At 36.3% G+C, this 19,897-nt stretch overlaps 1 long non-coding RNA gene across 1 annotated transcript; it reads right to left on the bottom strand.

Moving 5' to 3' along the window:
• Positions 1 to 11,847: 11,847 nt before the first annotated feature.
• Positions 11,848 to 12,451, bottom strand: LOC127845175 (uncharacterized). Its single transcript, XR_008033091.1, has 2 exons — positions 12,150 to 12,451; positions 11,848 to 12,056 (listed from the first exon to the last, which is right to left on the bottom strand). It is a non-coding gene; the product is annotated as an uncharacterized LOC127845175 (long non-coding RNA).
• Between the last annotated feature and the right edge of the window lie 7,446 nt (positions 12,452 to 19,897).

The following is a 19,897-nucleotide window of genomic DNA, read 5'->3' as shown; positions in this document are numbered from 1 at the left end:
ACTCGATACTTTAAAGTTCAAAATTTCTATAAGCACGAATGCGTTTTCTCTCAGCAGTATTCTTGTAATTAGACCTATTGTGGAGTATCATACATCAAAATGTGCAGAACAGAATTCCTTATCGAATGGTATCAATTGTTTTATACTTGTCTTAAATGGGAATTTTTTTTCTTGTCAGCGAAGTGATTTTCATGCGAAAAACTAAGAATTTCTACCAAATGCGAATATGTTAGCAAAAAATGATCCCCACAAAACTTGTTGCTATTATCGTGTTTCATATTAATGCGAAAATGTTATGTTGATCGGTCAAATGGTTGGGAAGAAACGCGAAGTTAAACTTTGTACGAAATCACTGTTCTATTCGCAGAGAGTTTTCGACGTTGAGTCAAAATGTAAAGTTAAAGACAGAAATGCGTTTAGTACGAAATCGTTATCGAACTGTATTTTTGTTGTGTCTAAACATACGGTAAAGTGTAATATATAAAACTGCGTGGAATCGAATTTCCTACAAGCTAGTACCAAAATAACGATAAATGCTCTTTACACACAAAAGTTTTCTTGTTAGCGAATTTTGCAAAGTTGAATATCTGATACAATAAGTCGTGTTAGAACAATATAGGCGAAACAAAAATTGTAGCTATCATGCGATTAAATATTGTGGTGAAAATTTCATCTGAATATCATGAGGCGTTCTCGAAAGAATTGAGTTAAACCGATGCATTTTAAACTCCTTTCCCTCGCTTGTTTACATGCATATGAATGACGTTGTAAAAAATCTAAAGTTAAAGACAGAAATGCGTTTAGTACGAAATCGTTATCGCACTGTATTTTTGTTGTGTCTAAACATACGGTAAAGTGTAATATATAAAAATGCGTGGAATCGAATTTCCTACAAGCTAGTACCAAAATAACGATAAATGCTCATTACACAAAAAAGTTTTCTTGTTAGCGAATTTTGCAAAGTTGAATATCTGATACAATAAGTCGTGTGAGAACAATATAGGTGAAACAAAAATTGTAGCTATCATGCGGTTAAATATTGTGGTGAAAATTTCATCTGAATATCATGAGGCGTTCTCGAAAGAATTGAGTTAAACCGATGCATTTTAAACTCCTTTCCCTCGCTTGTTTACATGCATATGAATGACGTTGTAAAAAATCTAAAGTTAAAGACAGAAATGCGTTTAGTACAAAATCGTTATATCGCTGTATTTTTTGTTTGTTTAGACATACGATTAAGTGGAATACATCAAAATGCGTGGAATCGAATGTCCTACAAGCTAATACCAAAATGAAGATAAATGCTCTTAACACGAAAAAGTTTTCTTGTTAGCGAATTTTTTAATGTTGAATATCTTATGCAATGAGTCGTGTGAGAACAATATAGGCGAGACAAAAATTGTAGCTATCATAGGATTACATATTATGGTGAAACTTTCATCTGAATATCATGAGGCGTTCTCGAAAGAATTGAGTTAAACCGATGTAACTTAACATCTTGTTTCGTTTGTTTACATGGATAAAAGACGACGTTGTAAAAATCTAAAGTTAAAGACAGAAATGCGTTTATGACAAAATCGTTATCGGACTGTTTTATTGTTGTGTTTAGACATACGATTAAGTGGAATACATCAAAATGCGTGGAATCGAATGTCCTACAAGCTAATACCAAAATGAAGATAAATGCTTTTAACACGAAAAAGTTTTCTTGTTAGCGAATTTTTTAATGTTGAATATCTTATGCAATGAGTCGTGTGAGAACAATATAGGCGAAACAAAAATTGTAGCTATCATATGATGCAATACTGTGGTGAAAAAATCATCTAAATATCAAGAGACGCTATCGAGCAAAATGAGTTAAACCGATGCAACTTAAACTCTTTCCCCGCTTGTTTACATGCATAGAAATGCAATGACGTTGAAAAAAAATCTAAAGTTAAAGACAGAAATGCGTTTAGTACGAAATCGTTATCGAACTGTATTTTTGTTGTGTCTAAACATACGGTAAAGTGTAATATATAAAAATGCGTGGAATTGAATTTCCAACAGAATCATACCAAACAAAAGATGAATGCTCTTAACGCAAAAAAGTTTTCTTGTTAGTGAATTTTGCAAAATTGAATATCTGACACAATGAGTCGTGTGAGAACAATATAGGCGAAACAAAAAATGTAGCTATCATAGGATTACATATTATGGTGAAAATTTCATCTGAATATCATGAGGCGTTCTCGAAAGAATTGAGTTAAACCGATGTAACTTAACATCTTGTTTCGTTTGTTTACATGGATAAAAGACGACGTTGTAAAAATCTAAAGTTAAAGACAGAAATGCGTTTATGACAAAATCGTTATCGGACTGTTTTATTGTTGTGTTTAGACATACGATTAAGTGGAATACATCAAAATGCGTGGAATCGAATGTCCTACAAGCTAATACCAAAATGAAGATAAATGCTTTTAACACGAAAAAGTTTTCTTGTTAGCGAATTTTTTAATGTTGAATATCTTATGCAATGAGTCGTGTGAGAACAATATAGGCGAGACAAAAATTGTAGCTATCATAGGATTACATATTATGGTGAAAATTTCATCAGGATATTATTAGTGGTTTCAAAGAAAAGTGACTTAAACCGCATTGTAAGATATTGTACCCAAGGTTGTTTACATGCATACTCAGTAGAAATGACGTTCGAGCTACAGTACATGTGTGCTTAAAAAGTCAATTCATGATTACAGGCAAAATGGTTTTCGGCTAGTCTTGATCAAGCGATACAATAAACATACACGCATGTCATATCAAAATATTCGGAATGAAATTTTCTATAAAATGATATAAGTTGTGTTTCACAAATCACCGCAATGAAAAAGTTTTCTTGTTGCGAACGTTTTCAAAGTGATTTTTATCACATAAGCATGTATGTTGGAACAAAAATATCAATAGAAAAGTTGTAGCTATCAATAAGCTGGGCATTGTACTTTAAATTTGATAGTGATGACTTGAACAGTTCCGGAGAAATTTGACTTAAACCTCGGTGTACGATATTTTACTCAAGGTTGTTTACATGAAGCGAAATGACGTACTACATGTAATGAATTTTTGCGCGATGCCGATTTAAACAAAACGATCAATGTTGCGTTTAACTTTCTACGTGTTCAATCGAAATGTTTCACATACATACAAAGTGTTATACACCAAATTCTTCAGAAAACAATTCCCAATTTAACTGTACATATTTCGTTAAGCAAAACGAAAAAGCAAAAAAGTTTTCTTCATACAAAAGATTTCGGACAGATATTTTACATAGAAGCATATATTTCAGGGCAAACTAATCAGTACGTAATTGTAGCATATAGCCATCTGTGTACTGTACTGAAAATTTCATATTGATATTTTGAGTGGTTTCAAAGAAAATGCACTTAAACCTCGTTGTACGATATTGCACCAAGGTTGTTTACATGAAGCGAAATTACGTAGATCTACTGCACGTCATGAATTTTGACTCGATGCCGATGTCAAGAAAAATATCAATGTTGCGTTTAACTTCCTACGTATTTAATCGAAATGATTCACATACATGCAAAGTGGTATACACCAAATTCTTCAGAAAACAATTCCTTATTCAACTGTACATATTTCGTTTAGCAAAACGAAAAGGCAAAAAAGTTTTCTTCATACAAACGGTATTTTCGACCATAAACTTGCACTTTTGTCCAAGAAGCATTAACAAAAGAATACAACGTATGGAACAATCATTGTGGAGCTTTCTTAGTTGAATATCATAGTCAAAATTTGATCCCAATATCTGCATAGGTTGTTGAGAAATGTACAGTTAAACTTTCTCGCAAATACTCATCTATCCGTGTACTTTAATTTGAAATGACGTTCGATATTATCTGCACTTTATGACCTCGCTGTACTGGGTGTAATTTCTCGTGCGATGCTGGTAGATATTTGATGAAGTATTGGATTGGAAAAAAAGTTGTACTAGCGAGATATTGTGATTTGAAAAATACTCCACTGCACTGTTGCGTTTAAAAATTGATCATAGTACATTTCGCAAAAATATTCATACAAGTTCATATCAAATAACAGCTGTTAGGTATTAACTCATTTTTCACACACACAATTTTATTTTGTCGAGATGAAGAATTGCGAATGAGCAAAATGCTAAGTAAACGTATATGGCTGGAATTTTCACTAACGCATAAGCTTTGTCGAAACTTGTGATACGTATCGAGTACTTGAGTTAGATATTCTCTGCGTACTTTTGTTGTAACATTCGACGTTTTGTATTCTAACAGTATGAGCGCAACATTTGGTACATGAATAACGAAATCGGGTCGTCTATTTTGAATAGTTACTTCGTGCTTAATGTACAATTTACAGTCGTCGCGTAATGTGGGAAATGTCTTTCTGAGGTACTGACCCAACTCGCTAACGTACGTTTTATCAAAATCCCTCAGACATGCAACTTTGTTCAGCGTTTTTCTTAAGTACGAGTGTCTACATCTGCCACGCGTTAGAAATTTGCTATTCATCTTTATCAAGGACTTTGGTATGTAAGCGCTATGCTTTGTCTATATACTGAAAACGCACCAGCCCGTTGGGTATATAAAGCGACACGGACAGCTATTGTCATCATTCTTGATTTGAGACTCCAAGAGAGAACATTGACTCGAAATCATGCCGAAATACGCAAACCGACTGCCAAAGTTCGAGGACACAGACGCTGCTAGTGGTAGTAGCGAAACGACTGGCAAGGGCAAGCGACATGCTACAAAGCCATACACTCGACCAGAACAATCGGCGTCAATTGATCTAAAGTCGTTCGGCTATCAACTGAACAGACTTGGAAGTCAGGTTACAGCGTTTGTGAACAGCAGCGACTACGCTATGTCAAAGGAAGGTCGCGATGTCTGCAAAAAAATGGTATCGTGTATTCAGAAGGCTTCATCTTATCAGCGAGAAGCGAGCGAACATTTGATTAATGATCAAGAACGTTTCTTCGAGGATGAGTGGTCTAAACGCGAACGCGCGCTAAAAGAGCAGCATGAACTCGAAACCGATAGGATAATATCGCAGCTCCTATTTGAAAAAGAGCAGGCTTTGGATTCGCTTAGAACAAAACTTCAAGAAGAAAAAGAAGAGGCTATTCGAGCATTGAAAACGTGTACCATATGCTACGATGAGGAAAAAAACAGTACCTTGACAAGGTGTGGGCACACTTTTTGTGAAAACTGCTGCCTGATGATGTTTGATGGAGACTGCGCTATGTGTCGAGCTGACGTTACTGGCTGGGTGCGAATGCTTTTGACTGATTAGATGTTTTGGATTTATTTATATGCTTGTTTGTTTGTTGTGAAATAAAATGTTGAAATGCATATCATGTGTTGGTCGTTAATTGAGCAGGTTAGATATAGTTTGATTGTAGAGTAAAATAACGTTGAGCTTACGAACAATGTCGTATTGAATTGCAATGGATCGAATGCTTAATATGAGTCATTGTGTAATATAACATCTAGTAGTATCAACATGTTTCGAAATGTGCAGCGAAATCAAAAAAATATTATAACACAAACTTGTACTATATAAATCCAGTCTTTTGACAAACGCAATCATTCTCATTTGAGTAACGAAGCGAAATGGTGTCAAAACAACTTGCTGGTGTTGGTTTATGTTTAGATGATGAAAGTCATCCGTTATATCTCACCCCAAGTGAGCTCAACCAAACTTGTCAAAACGTGCACTCCCTTCTAAAAATGAGAGACGAGAAAGCTGATAAACAGTATCATTTGCAAAAAAATGAAGAAAAAGAAGCTGCCGATTTTATTGCTCAGCTTGTACAGCAAAATTCCAACGACTCATCAGGTTCGAGTAGTACTAAGAATTCGAACAAACGCAAAGCTATTGGTGATTCCGAGGGACACACTGTCAAAAAACCTAAGGGCTCGCGAAATGCAAAACAAAATGCAATCTCAAGTGAAAATAAGCAGACTGACTTTGTAGAGCAGTATCTCAAGAAACAACAAAAAATAAAATCGTTGCACGCTGATGCTCGTACAAGGATAGCGTTCATTGAAAAATCCTTACACTATGTGCAATCCAAAGAAAGCGATGAGCCAACGGTTTGCTCTTTTCTGTCCGAGGCATCTTCAAATATTTCGCAAGCCATAGAAAGCATCTCAAGTGAACTACAAAACAGTGGCGATGTTGACTCCTGCAGAATATGCAAAAATGAAGACAATCCACCAACAATTATAAGCAAAACGTGCGGGCACGGATTCTGCTGCATAAATTGCATAATGAAGTATTTGGAATACGTCTACAACAAAAATTCTGGGCGACTTATTTGTTTGAAATGCAAACATCCATACGATGAAAACGCCACATATCAAGTTGGCTCACGCTATGGCATTATTGGTTGATACATAGTATGAATAAATCATATTAAACATCTAATCTGTGTTTTGTTTTACATGCTTGAAATGAATGTTTTATGCTTACACGACTTCAGGCTCATATTGGCCTTAAAAAAGGAAAATTAAGGTCACGGGTATAAATAGCTAGTTTTTGACACAACACAATCATTCTTCCTTGAGATTTCAAAGCGACATGGCGCTCTCCAAACAGCTTACCAATGCTGGTGTTCGTGTAGATGATGAAACTCATCCATTGCATTCAACACCCAGTGAGATGATACGAAAGCATCCAATTTTGTACTCACTTCTCACAATGACTGACGAAGAAATTAAAACAGAATATCGTTCGCGAGAAAACGATGCAGCAGCTAATTTCATTGCTCAGCCATCACAGCAATGTTCCAACGACTCAACAGGTTCAACTAGTACAACGACATCGAATAAACGAAAAGCTATTGCTAATTCTGACGGTCAAACTGTCAAAAAACCAAAACGAAACGCAAAACAGGACGCTATTTCAACTGAAAAGAAGCATGAAGACTTTTTCGAAGAGTATTTAAAAAAACAAGAGATACTAAAATCGTCGCACGGCAAAGCTCAGATAAAAATCGACAGTCTCAATAAGGCGCTAAGGTACGTTAAATCTGTACCAATTGATGAGCCGAGGTTAACATCGTGCGTAACAACTGCAGCTACAAACATTTCCAATGCAATTGATTTGATTATTTCAAACCATCTAAAAAGCAGCAGCAAAATCGACTACTGCAGACTATGCAAACTTGAAAGCAATCCACCTAGAGTGTTCAGCAAGAAGTGTGGGCACGGGTTTTGTTGTCTAAATTGCTTTCCAAAGTACATGGAATTTGTAAGTGCTAACACTGGTGAACAAATTGTTTGTTTGAAATGCAAAATACCATATGATTGTCACACTGGTTGTTTTGGACCAGGTTATGTCATTTTTGGCTAGCAATGTATCAATAAAATCTATGTTACACCTTACATTTGTGTTTTTGTGTTATATGATTATACATAGAGTTGTGAGTGAAAGAATCTGAAAATACTGAAAACTGCCATTTCACACAATCAGACAAGTAGAAGGTTGTGCTTGCTAGCAGTAATAGGCTCTCGGAATGGCAATCTCTTTTTGAACCAGACCAGTTATGTAAGCCGAGTATGAAAATTCTCATCTTCTTATTCATATAGACGACTAAAACAAATCTGCACAAAAAATTGACTTGTGGTTGTGCTTGCAAGGTCACACACACACTGTAATATGCGCTCGGAATGGCAATCTCTTTTTGTATGAGACCAGTTATGTAAGCCGAGTATCAAAATTATTGTATTCTTAATCATATAGACGACTAAAACAAATCTGCACAAAAAATTGACTTGTGGTTGTGCTTGCTAGCTCAAGCAGACACTGTAAATTGCATTCAGTGATTTCTCAAATCATATCAGAGCTAGGACTTGAACCTAGATTTCCTTCTGCGAAAGAAGGCGTTCTTCATTGAACCACTCTGAGAATATGAACTGAACATCACTTCACACATAACACACACAATGAGTTTTGTGGACAGACATGAATGTGCTGACAAAAAACCATATTTTTCTAAAAAGCATTTATATACTTTTTTTCTAAGCATTTGCATCAGAAATCTTATGAGAGCCATGTATAAAAATTCTCATATTCTTATCCATATGCATGAATAAACCAAATCTGAACCAAAACATGGCTTGTGGTTGTGCTTGCTAGCTCAAGCAGACACTGTTAGATGCGCTTTGTGAATGACTGAATCACTGCACAACAAACACACACAATGAGTTTTGTGGACAGACATGAATGTGCTGACAAAAAACCATATTTTTCTAAAAAGCATTTATATACTTTTTTTCTAAGCATTTGAATGAGACCAGTTATGAGAGCCATGTATCAAAATGTTCAAATATTCTCTTATGGACCTCAATAAAACAAATCTGAACCAAAACATGGCTTGTGGTTGTGCTTGCTAGCTCAAGCAGACACTGTTAGATGCGCTTTGTGAATGACTGAATCACTGCACAACAAACACACACAATGAGTTTTGTGGACAGACATGAATGTGCTGACAAAAAACCATATTTTTCTAAATAGCATTCATATACTTTTTTTTCATCCACTTTCATCTGAAATTGTTATGCGTGCTTGCTTGAAAAATTTGCAAATACATACACTATAGGCAATGATAATAAAAACTGACTCGGGACAAACTTACAAATGGGTTTGCTTGTTGATACACACATTTGTGTTGACTTGAAAGAAAGATTGTTGTGACCAAACATTCACATGTTGGCAAAAAGCAGAATTTGCATTTTGGTGTGTATATAGATTTTTTTGCAGTTTTAGACATCAAATATTTTTGTGAAGAAGACTTTGAAATGGGCAATTATGCATTCTATGGATAAAATATGAAAAGTGAGCCTACATAGAAATATGAAAACAAATCAGTGCACATGTTTTCTTCACATAAACTGTCATACTCAAATGTAAATTCTGGTAAGAAATTATTCAACATATGACAAATGTTTTACACAGTCAATACAACATGATAAAATATCTGTGTCCAATACAGTTACTGTACTGACCAACATGCAAAATTTTCATTTTTTGTGTTACTAACTTTTTTTAACTTGCAAAACCCACAAATGTTATGCCATTTTTGCTTCTAGATACTTACAAATCCATACCATAGGAACTTCTTAAAAAAAATAACTCAAACAGGCAACCATTGGGTTTTGCTTGTTGAAATTGAATCAAATATTGTTGTGACCTTGAACATTCACATGTTGGTAAAAGAAGCAGAATTTGTAGTTTTGTGTGTTAACAGATTCTATTTGCAGTTTTTGACAGAAATGGTACTTGCGGTATAGATTCAAAAATTGTTGAATATGTTTGATATGATTCAAAAATGAAAAAAACTGACCCTTGAAGTTTAATGACAAATATTCTGACAAATTAGTGCACATGTTTACTTTCACATAAAGTATCATATTGAAATGTAAGTTCTGGTGAGAAATTGTTCAACTTATGACAAATGTGACATTATTCAATCACAGTGTTAACAACACACAGTTACAAATAAATACTGATTGTTCATTCATTCTAGAAATCAACTTTGTATGGCAGATTTTGATGTGTACAAATAACATTCAAGTCAAAAAAGTCTGATGCAGCTAAGAAAACAAAACAACACAAATCAAGTTCTAAACTGACTTATTTTACATAAAACAGCAGTGATCACAATCATTTGAATAAAAGAACACATTTTGTTAAGAGCATTTAACTTTGGTACAAAAATCTACACAATATGATTTATCATGTACTTCATTTTTCTTTGTTTACATTTGAGATGTGTTGACATTTCAACAATACACGGTTTTGTCTATCATGAAACAAAAAATATATTTTGGTGGTACTTTCTTGTAATCGTAACCATGTTTTGACAAAATTCATCGTTTCTTGAACTCTCAATCCAAGAAAGAAAGCCTGAAAATGCCTCACATACATGTATCGATACTGTACATAGAACAACACCCATTTTTCGGAAGGTTCGGATGAAACTCATATCTTTGAACGTTGTATTTTTCCAAAAAGCAAAGTAAACTACAAACTTTTTGTCAAGCATGAATTAAAACTATCTTTTCTAGAACTAATGACACCGCATATTCCGCAAAATTCGGCTTGTTGATAAAAATACTCGTCGATGAAAACATAAAACACTTTGTTTACATACAATTGGGGCTTTTGTCGACTTTGTGAAATTTCATGTTCTGGGGAAGGGACATGCATTTCGAGTTTTATGCTGTTGAGTTGAATAACGGCATACTATAAAAGGGCGAATTGCTTGTGTTTGAATCATTTCGATTTTTGAAACCGAACGAACAACACGCATAATGAGTGACAGAAAAGCTTGCGAGCAATGGATGTCAGGTGTGGAGAAAAGTGGAGGTTTCCAGGCATGGTTAGAGAGGCAGAATAAGCATCGTGAGAATGAGTCGTTAGCTGGAAACAACAAAGCAGCTTGTAACAAATGGATTAAGAGCATGGGCGAAATGCTGCCAACTGTTTACGACACTACGTTAGTGATTGTGTGTCATACGTGCAAAAACTTTTTTTCGATGGTGAACTTTTGCCGTAGATGCGAGGCCCTCAGCTGTGTGTCATGTACGCGGATCGACGATCGCTGCGAATGGTGTGGCGAAATTCAGGGTTACGGCCAAAACAGAGAAGCGAGGCTTTTGCATCTGTGATGGACTGATCGAGTGGACTATGTGGGCTGATCTAGTGGACTATGTAAACTGTTGTACGTTGTTGTTGCGAAAGATTGAATGTTTGAAATATTGATTGTTGCAGAATAAAATCGTTTGAAACTACATATACATAGTTGTTTGTATTTGCTTTGATTAGAGTTGGATAATATAGTTTGAGAAAACATACGACACTGGGTTATATCAATAACTAACGCAATAGCGAAATCAAACATTCGTGCACACAATAGTACTTGTTTTTCAACTTTGCGTTTGGTAGTTGCATGAATAAGTATATGTTACTACAAGAACAAGAACAAAACAAATTAAACGGTTCATGATATTTATTTACAACACGATCATACAAAACATACTCATGTGTCTATCAATAGTCTTGTTCCTGGACCCACCATTCGCAAAAACTGGCAATGTGGTGAATGTTTATGGTGTTCCAAGAAAACATCGTCTGTAGATTTCCAATGATACAACACAATGCCACAACGAAAACATTTGCAACGGTCGTGTTGTCCCAAGTAGTACAACCCGCAAGAAGCAAGCTGGTATTTGTTTGGTTGTATTTGGGGAGACCAATGCTCAAACGTTTTCAGTCTGTCGATATAGTTGTTCATGAACATACTTGTTTCATTCGTGCAAAAAGCGTCGGTATCATCCATGATATGATATGATATTATATTACACATGCAATTGGTTATTTCAACATCTTTATACATTTTTTGTCTCAAAAATACTCTTGGTCAAACGTTACGAGTTTTGTTCTCTTGGCTTTTGAGCTCAACAAAATCCCATTAATGGTTTGAAGTCGTTTTGTGGGATCTTGGTGTGTCCAGCACAAATCATATTTCGGATTGATCAGAATAACCTCAATATCGACATAGTACACAATTTCCGTATCTGTCGCTTTCCAACATTGATCTCGCGTCGAAAATGTAAACTTCACATCTGGATAGAGATCCATGATGTACATTTCGACAGCTTTGTTCCACTTTTCAATATTCAAACGCAACATATGTCGAAAAAATCCCAAATCTTTGAGTTCAACGGCTAGCATTGTTTAGGTGTATAGAATCAATTTTCAAGTTACTACCTATATAACATTTTCTACCAAACAAACAAACACATGTTAACGTTTCAACAAGTTTATTCAATATTTTGCACATCGACAATTGACAGGCACGCAGTGACAGGTCCAGCATCGGTGCATTCGGTTTATACGTCGCTGTGTTATTTTGCCCACGCTGAGAAAGAATGGAGGACGTTTCGCCACCGCAATTTCAGCTTCCCAGTCTTCGGTTTTCGTTTTTGGAGTTACCACCCCGATGCTGGTATTTTCTGAAACAGAAAAAGCAAAAGTTAACAACTAAATGAACAATGCTTACAATAAAAACTGCTATGAAAACACAATATCTTATCAACACAACTTACTTTTCATCTCGGACTGGCTTATTTCTAAGTCCCAATTCTCAGTCTGTGGAACTTGAAATTTATTTGCTGGTACAGACATGTTGTCGCTTTGGTGTTTAAATCAAAAATGATTTGAATCAATAGTCATGTAGCGCATTTTATATTCAGCGACTGTTTGAGAACCACTAACCCAAAGTTGTTGTCACTTGTGTTCGTGTACAGAATATTGAGAATTTTGTTTGCAGTATTGTATTGACAAGAAACAAAGTTGTACTTTGTTTGCACCAAACGCTCAATTTCATCACGAAGTGTCGCTGAGTCATCTTGCTGCGAGACCTCAAGAATGCTTCTCATGCGAAATGAGTCAAGCTGTTTGTTCCAAAAATCAGTAGTGCATTTGGGTACGAGTGTTTGACCATAACGTTTGATTAGACACGAAGCCAGTTTGTCATGCGTATTCTTTGAAAATGTTAGTACTCCAATCATACTTAAGGCTTGTGTCAAGTAATAGCTCGTAGCTGCCATATCTTTGGTACATGTTCTTGAAAAATAAAGGTGACACTGATGAACCTCATTGCCGTAGTTATCTTCGTAATCGGTTTGTTCGCAAAGCAGAAAATCAAACCCATTGCTTTTAGAATCACTAAACCTGAGCTTCACAAACTGTATGAATTCAGATTTTGATTTATGAATGACAACTTGTTCTAAATCTGTTTGTGTGAAATTAACAGGCAAAACATGTTTTTCTTTGATAACAATGTAACACGATGAATCGAAACCAAAGTTTTGATTAATGTGTGTAGCTAGCAACTCGGGTTGGTTTGCTTTGATGAGTGTATTCAATTTGCTTTCGCCTTTCCTTTCGATGCAACGAGCCATTTCTGTTATTCAAATTCAACAATTTAGGTTTTTATCATGGAATTTGTAATACGACGACTTGTATAAATACTGCAACAAAAACTGAATGTGTCTCATTTACAATCTGACAACAGAAGCGACAACATGTCGGTCCAAACATTGTGCGAAAAATTCATTCGTGAGAAAAGAAATTTCAATGCGAATGGTCACCAAAAGAAGTACATGTTTAGCGTTACATGTCCTTTCACAGATGTCGAGGGACTGCGTTTTACGTCGATAACTAACAGTCCGTATGACTACTTGAACTACAAGCCAACGCTGGACCATGTGTTTCTCGATGAACCGACACTAGCTGCGTTTGAACGATATGTTGACTTGATGTTTTCTGTTGCCGATGAAAAGATTGATATGTGCTACTTCAAAATATTGAAAACATTAGTACCAGAACATTTCGCAACTCTAACCGAGCGCATAAAGAAGGGTAGATACATGCAGTCGAATCCCACGTTAAACTACAGACTGCCGATATGCATAATACCAGTGTTGGAGTTGCACGGAATCGAGGAGTTTAGCAAAGTCTATTCGGTGAAATCCACTTGCCTATCTTTGGAAAGGACACAGATACGATTGAAGCTGAACACCTACTTTCGAGCAGTCATGACATTACTCGATTGTTCGGAAAATGATATCGTGGAAATATTGGTGAAAAAAGGAGTGCTACAGAGTAAAAACTTTCAGCTTGTCAGTACACAGAAAGAGCTCACAATAGGTCTGAAAATTGTGAGAAGCTGTGGTGAAATATACGAAGCGTTGCAAACTGGCATCGAAATGAGAGAGATGAATGCTAACGTATACTCACTACAACCAAAATATGGATATCCAAATACAAATTTGTTTCAGGCGTTAGAGGTTTTGTTTGTGATGCATCCTTTGTACCGCAAGCACATCAACAGTCTTCACATTGAAACGGAGCTGATCGATGGGGGAAAAGGTAGACTAGTCAATGCTATTCCTAATCGTAAACGCAAATTTGCTGAACATTCAAAGGATCAGTCCAGTCTCCCCAAAAAGATGCTTTGCAAAATTTGCAAAACAAATGACTTGCCTTGTTCTGATAAGAAGGCGTGTTCGGAGCAAAACGAGATAATCAGTATGCCGGTCGATTTGGCAGTCGTGAAAGAAGAAATCGTGGAAACGTTCACCCCAGAACAAGAGGTACAAGAAAACCCGATGCCCGTAAGCGATATGTTGCCCGAAGAAGACCCATGTAAAGTTTACTTCATCAATCAGTGTCAAAACGAAGAACACGAAGATATGCTCTCTCAAGCGGTTAGAACATGCATTCCCAACATTCACATCCCACCGAACTTTGTCGCATTTTGTGTGTCGAAGGAATTGCTGACAAACGGCCTCGTTTTGTACATTCCTGCAGATTTTGTTTTGTAGTCTGTTGTGTGCAATTTTTTTGTTATATAGCTAGAACATGTGTTTTGTTAGATGAATGAAATAAAAACCAGCTATGTTGCGCTTCATACTATTTGTCTTGTTTGTGTCTCTATGTAGCTGTAACGATAACTGCTTCAAGAAATCGCCAGAGCGCGATCTGGGTATATACAATGGTGCATTCTCGATCGTTTCCTATGATGATGCGCTAGACAAATTACGCAAAATTGTATATATTCCTGAGAGAATGTACACAACGCAATATGATATTCTCGAGGCCATACGAAAAGTCATAAATCAAAATTTGGGCGTGAAAGACAATTATTTGACAATTGATAATCACAGGGACAGGTTTTGTTTCCAAATCAAAGGCAAACTCTTTTTGATTTTGACCCCGAATATAGGTAGGATGCTAGCTACTGATTCTCTATGGCGATTCTTGGTACCAGACAATATATCTAATCATGTTGCAGACATCGAAAAACGCAGTAGCGATAATAATTTCGTTACATCGACAGTTTCAAACGAAATTGACACACACACAAACAGCGAAATGGAAAACTCAACGCTTGCTTTTATCCCCAACAATGGTTCGACAACCACAAAGGTTAACAAAAAAAGCACGCAAGCATCACCGAGAGTTGCACACGAAAATACCACTAAAACATTAAGTAAAAAACATAACACATCAGTTGTCAATGCCCTTAGCGATGGTTCAACAACCTCAAAGGTTGAAGAAAATAGCGATCTTGGCACATCGATAGTTGCAAACGAAACTAGCACACAACAAAACTACAGTGAAATCCATAACATAACGAGTGGTAATATCACAAATAATGGCTCAACAACCACAAAGGCAAACGAAAATAGCGAAACAGGATCTGTCCTTGTTATAATCGAAGTTGTGTTTTGCATTCTAGCCGTGTTTGCAATCGTTCTTGGACTAATAGGATTTGTGTATAACGTTATAAAAAAAACACAGGAACTAAAATAAATATAAAACACACTTAAACAAACGGATCTTGTCATTCTTGATGTTCCGAGCCAAGCATGCGGGCGTTTATCATTTTGTGTTTTTTCATTGTTGTCCGCGCAGACACAACAGTTCAAAGCGTTTCTTCTTACGGTTTACAAAACTGTTATTGCAATGTGTGTGATCCGACTAAAAGTATTGGTAAAATATATGATGGATCTTGCTACTTTATCAGTATTGAGCAACAGTTCAAAGTTGGAAACCAGTTTTCAACGAACGTCAATGTACGTAAAACTGTAAACAGCACCGACTATAATGCATACGATGTGGTCATTTTTGGACATAAAAACATTCATCTAAAAACGGTTTTCACTCAAGTAAGCAACGAATTTATTTTAAACAACATCCAAGGTTCTATCAAGATAGCGCTGTTCAACAACAAAGATAGGCCTGCTCAATGCGTTCATTTGTTCAAACGAAAATATTTGGGCATTTCATGCGAAACGGCTAACGTAGCGCTGTTAAAAGCGGATCGAGGAGAGTTTGTGACTGTGTCACCTTTCAATCCGCGTGCGTACAAGACATGTTCATTTGACGAAAACGCAGCAGCGTCGATCACATCACCTAAAACTTGTTTCGTGGTGAATGAAGATGGCCAGTGCTTACCAGCAGTGCTGCAAACAGAAGAAGAGTTTCAAAACGCTTTTGACTATCTGATTAACAGAACGCACGACCCGAAGGTGAATGCAATATCTCAAAATTTGATGTTCAAAATTGACAGTCTGAACGAAACGCTCGAATTAAACGATTACGCGATAGTCTATTCGCGAGTGTCATATGATGAGAACAATACGTGCTTGTATATCGACGTGAATGAAAAATCTATTTCGTATGAAGATTGTACAACAAAACGAACTCTGTGTCAGATTAGAATTCCTGGTATGGGACTGGATTCACCGAGTGACGATGATTCCAAAATAAACAGCTTTTGGGTCTTATTTATTGCACTAACATTTGTGGTTGTTTCTTTGGTTATAGTTATAGTTATTGCGTATGTGTTGCAAGGATTTCAATCTAGACGTTTACAAACTACTACAACAGTTCAAATAACAAGCGCCTAACTCGAGTATAAAACCATTCACGCAAAGTCAGTAGTTGTCATAACGTAAAAAATGTTCAGCTGTGAGTTTGTGGCTGCGATGGTAGCAAATTACTTGGAATGCAAGCAGTTTGAGGACTCAAATGACACTCTTTGTGACATTGTTGAATGTGTGGTTTTGCTTGTAAATAGAACGGTAACGATGCATGTTCTTACGAAATATGACTTGATAAACTCTTGTGTCGATAAAGACTATTTCGCCGAATTGCTTGAACAAAAGCTGAACAGTGGTTTGAGCTGGGATGTGTTTGTGACTGCATTTGTTTTGTTTGTTGCCGTCGTGCATGAACGATCGAAATACAACCTTGAAGGCTTCTACCACCTGGTCAAGATTCAAGACGTTTTTCGAAAGTATAGACTAAATGACTGGGTTGAAAAACAACCTGGTAAATGGAATGCATTTGTTGATTATTGTAAGCATGTTTGTTGAATAAAAAGTAGAAAACAGAAAAATACGTTTTTGGTTGTTTTATTCATATATTTCATATATACAATCATCACATTCACGGTCGCTCTGTAAACTAAACAATAAATTTGATTCCAACTCTACAAACAAATCGTTTTTATCGAAAATGTCTTTGATACCAATCATATCGATGATTTCCTTACACATAGCACAGCCGTTGGATTTCAGTAAATCATATTTCTTTTCAGTCTCGCCATCTCGATCAGCAATACTGAAAAGCAGTTTCGTTTCATCTAGTGTATCCCTTACTATTAGATCGACATCGCCATAATTATCGTCGTCGACGTTTCCAACAACATCTTCAACAAGATATAAGTACACGCTAAGGTGAACTGTGATTCCAAAGCACGTTAGTTTAATTTCATACTTGAACTCAGGTCTTGGCTCGAAACAAGAATTTGACCAACCCGGTTGAAACGTGTCAGATTTAAACTTATAGAACCTCTTAACTTTGGGCTTTTCAGTTGATGTGATGCTCAAATGCTTCGATACTATTTCCCACAACTGTTTTGCATCAGCTTGTGACTTGATGCGATCATACTTCGAAATTTGCGGACGAGCATACGATGACCATTTTCTGCGGTGAAAATACATGTTTTGAAATGTAACAATTTCCCAACAGACACTTAAATGGTTTGCGATACAGATCGTTACAAAATGTGCATATATAAGCGCTGCGCAAAACGTAAACTGCATTAATTGATGTTTGTGACACTCTTTCTCGGCATATTGCTAACACTATTCATTATCGAAGAACGAAACCCCGATATTTGGACTCGCAAACAGACCAAACCTGACAACGACAAGAAGAAGACATGATTTGTGTTACATTTCTTGCGGCGTTTTGTATTCAAGAACTGCGATGGTGGTTGTCTGTTAGAAAAATACGAATGGAATGCATACAGATAATGGAACAAATTCGTATGGACTTTCGAACAGATTGTTGCTGTGGTCGCAAAGACTGCACCAAACTAATTGCGCGACTTCAACTGGAGAAAGAGCAAGCTGTGAAAGACTCTCGAACTTGTATTGTTTGCCGCATTGAAGAGAAAACCTGTGTGGTAACTGCATGCTGGCACTTGTTTTGCGTAAACTGTTGCTGGCGCATGCATATGAACGGGAACAAATGCGCTGTGTGTAGAACTGAGATGTGGGGTTGGACGCCGATTTATTGGACCGATTAGAAGTTATGACTTTGAGTGTTTTTATTATCGATAAATAAACCGTTGAAATGCATTTTATGTGAATAAAAAGTAGAAAACAGAAAAATACGCTTTTGGTTGTCTTATTGCATGAACAAAACAAACACACAAGTTTACTGTTATTGTTCTTTATTAACAACATACAACAAAAATGTACAACACTTATGTCATCACATTTTCTTCTCTGCGCTTTCGACTCAGACTACGACTGAACACCTTTGTAAAGCTTCTCTTCCTAGGCCTTGAACGTTTATCATCGTTTTCACTAAGTTCGTTGACTGACTTCGGTTGAAGGTTTTCCTTTGACTCGTTTTCTCTTCTGAGCAATTCGTTATCATACGCGGTTTTGTTGTGAAATGTAAGAAGTTGTGGAATGCGTTTAAGAAACATCACCACTTCTGTCATGCCTAGGTGCTCAGCGAGTTCGATCATGTTTACCAGGCTAGAGATTGACTGCCAATCCGAGTAATCTAGCGTGAGACCGTTACATTGGTACTCAGACAGGTTCATGAGAATTTCAAACACGTTCATCAATTCTTGAACACTGTACTTCGGCTGAATCTTGACATGATTTGTCTTAACGTTAGTGAACATTTTCACAATTGCTGCTGGGTATGATTTTTGTTCTTTGCCCACATAAAATACAACCCTGTCTTTGCTTTGTTTAAGCGACTGAATGAGCTTTGAAGAGATTTCAATACCAATATCGTACTTCAGTTTAGTGAACAAGCGATTAGTGGCTTCGGTGTCAGTGACCCGTTTAATATCTTTAACGTTTATGGTTGACATGGTTGACATGGTTGTGTGTGGTTTGAGTGTTTCTATAGAAAAACTAACCTTAAATAGATTTTTATCGCAGTTTTCCAAACCGTAATTTGTGATTGTATAGACAGTTGAACATCCACAAAAAGTCATGTTTTTTCTTGAGCTGGGAATCACATCCTATAGTGTTAATCATAACAAGAAAAACATAAACTCCTAAAAGCGAATAAGGGCAGAGTGAAGTGTTTCTCGAAGTTTTGTATGTATCGTAAATAAACTTTATGTATGTGGAATTGTTAACCGTACTTTCGTCAAACAGAGAGAAAAAATTGTAAGCTTTAAGTCGGTTGTATCCACAAATAGGATCGCCAAATACTGAATCAAAATGGCTTGTAATTTCGCTAGTTGTCAATTTTTTGAACAACGACATGCGTTCATCGTCTTTGAACTCATTGAGAACCATTGTGACACACGTTTGAATTCCACACCCGAGTTTTGAGTTCATTTCTACTAGCTTGCTTTCGAATATTCGTATTGGTTCTTCATATTCTGTTATGTATTGAAAAATGCATAGCGAGCATTCGTGGTGATGTCTAGAGTACATGGGTGAAAGCAAGTAGGTGTTTTGTGCTAACTGTTCGTCTTCGTCAACAATCAAAACCTCGTCAATATCCATTGATAAGGCAACAAATGTTTACAGTTCATTGATACAATTTATTTACAACATATACAAAAAATGTAACACACACAAGTCAACATAATCATACAATATTGCAACAACGTAGTCATTCGTCATCATCGCTCAATTCTAGATCACTGAGTATAGTCTTTTCCTTTTTCGGTTTCTTTGCAGCTTTCGTTTCACCAGATTTGCGCATTCTTTTAACAGCCAGACCGTTCATAATT

The sequence above is a fragment of the Dreissena polymorpha genome, chromosome 9 (genome assembly GCF_020536995.1).
Source record: "Dreissena polymorpha isolate Duluth1 chromosome 9, UMN_Dpol_1.0, whole genome shotgun sequence".
NCBI classification, from domain to species: domain Eukaryota; kingdom Metazoa; phylum Mollusca; class Bivalvia; order Myida; family Dreissenidae; genus Dreissena; species Dreissena polymorpha.
The sequence above is the reverse complement of the archived record's forward strand: the minus strand, read 5'-3'. Positions and strand labels throughout refer to the sequence as shown.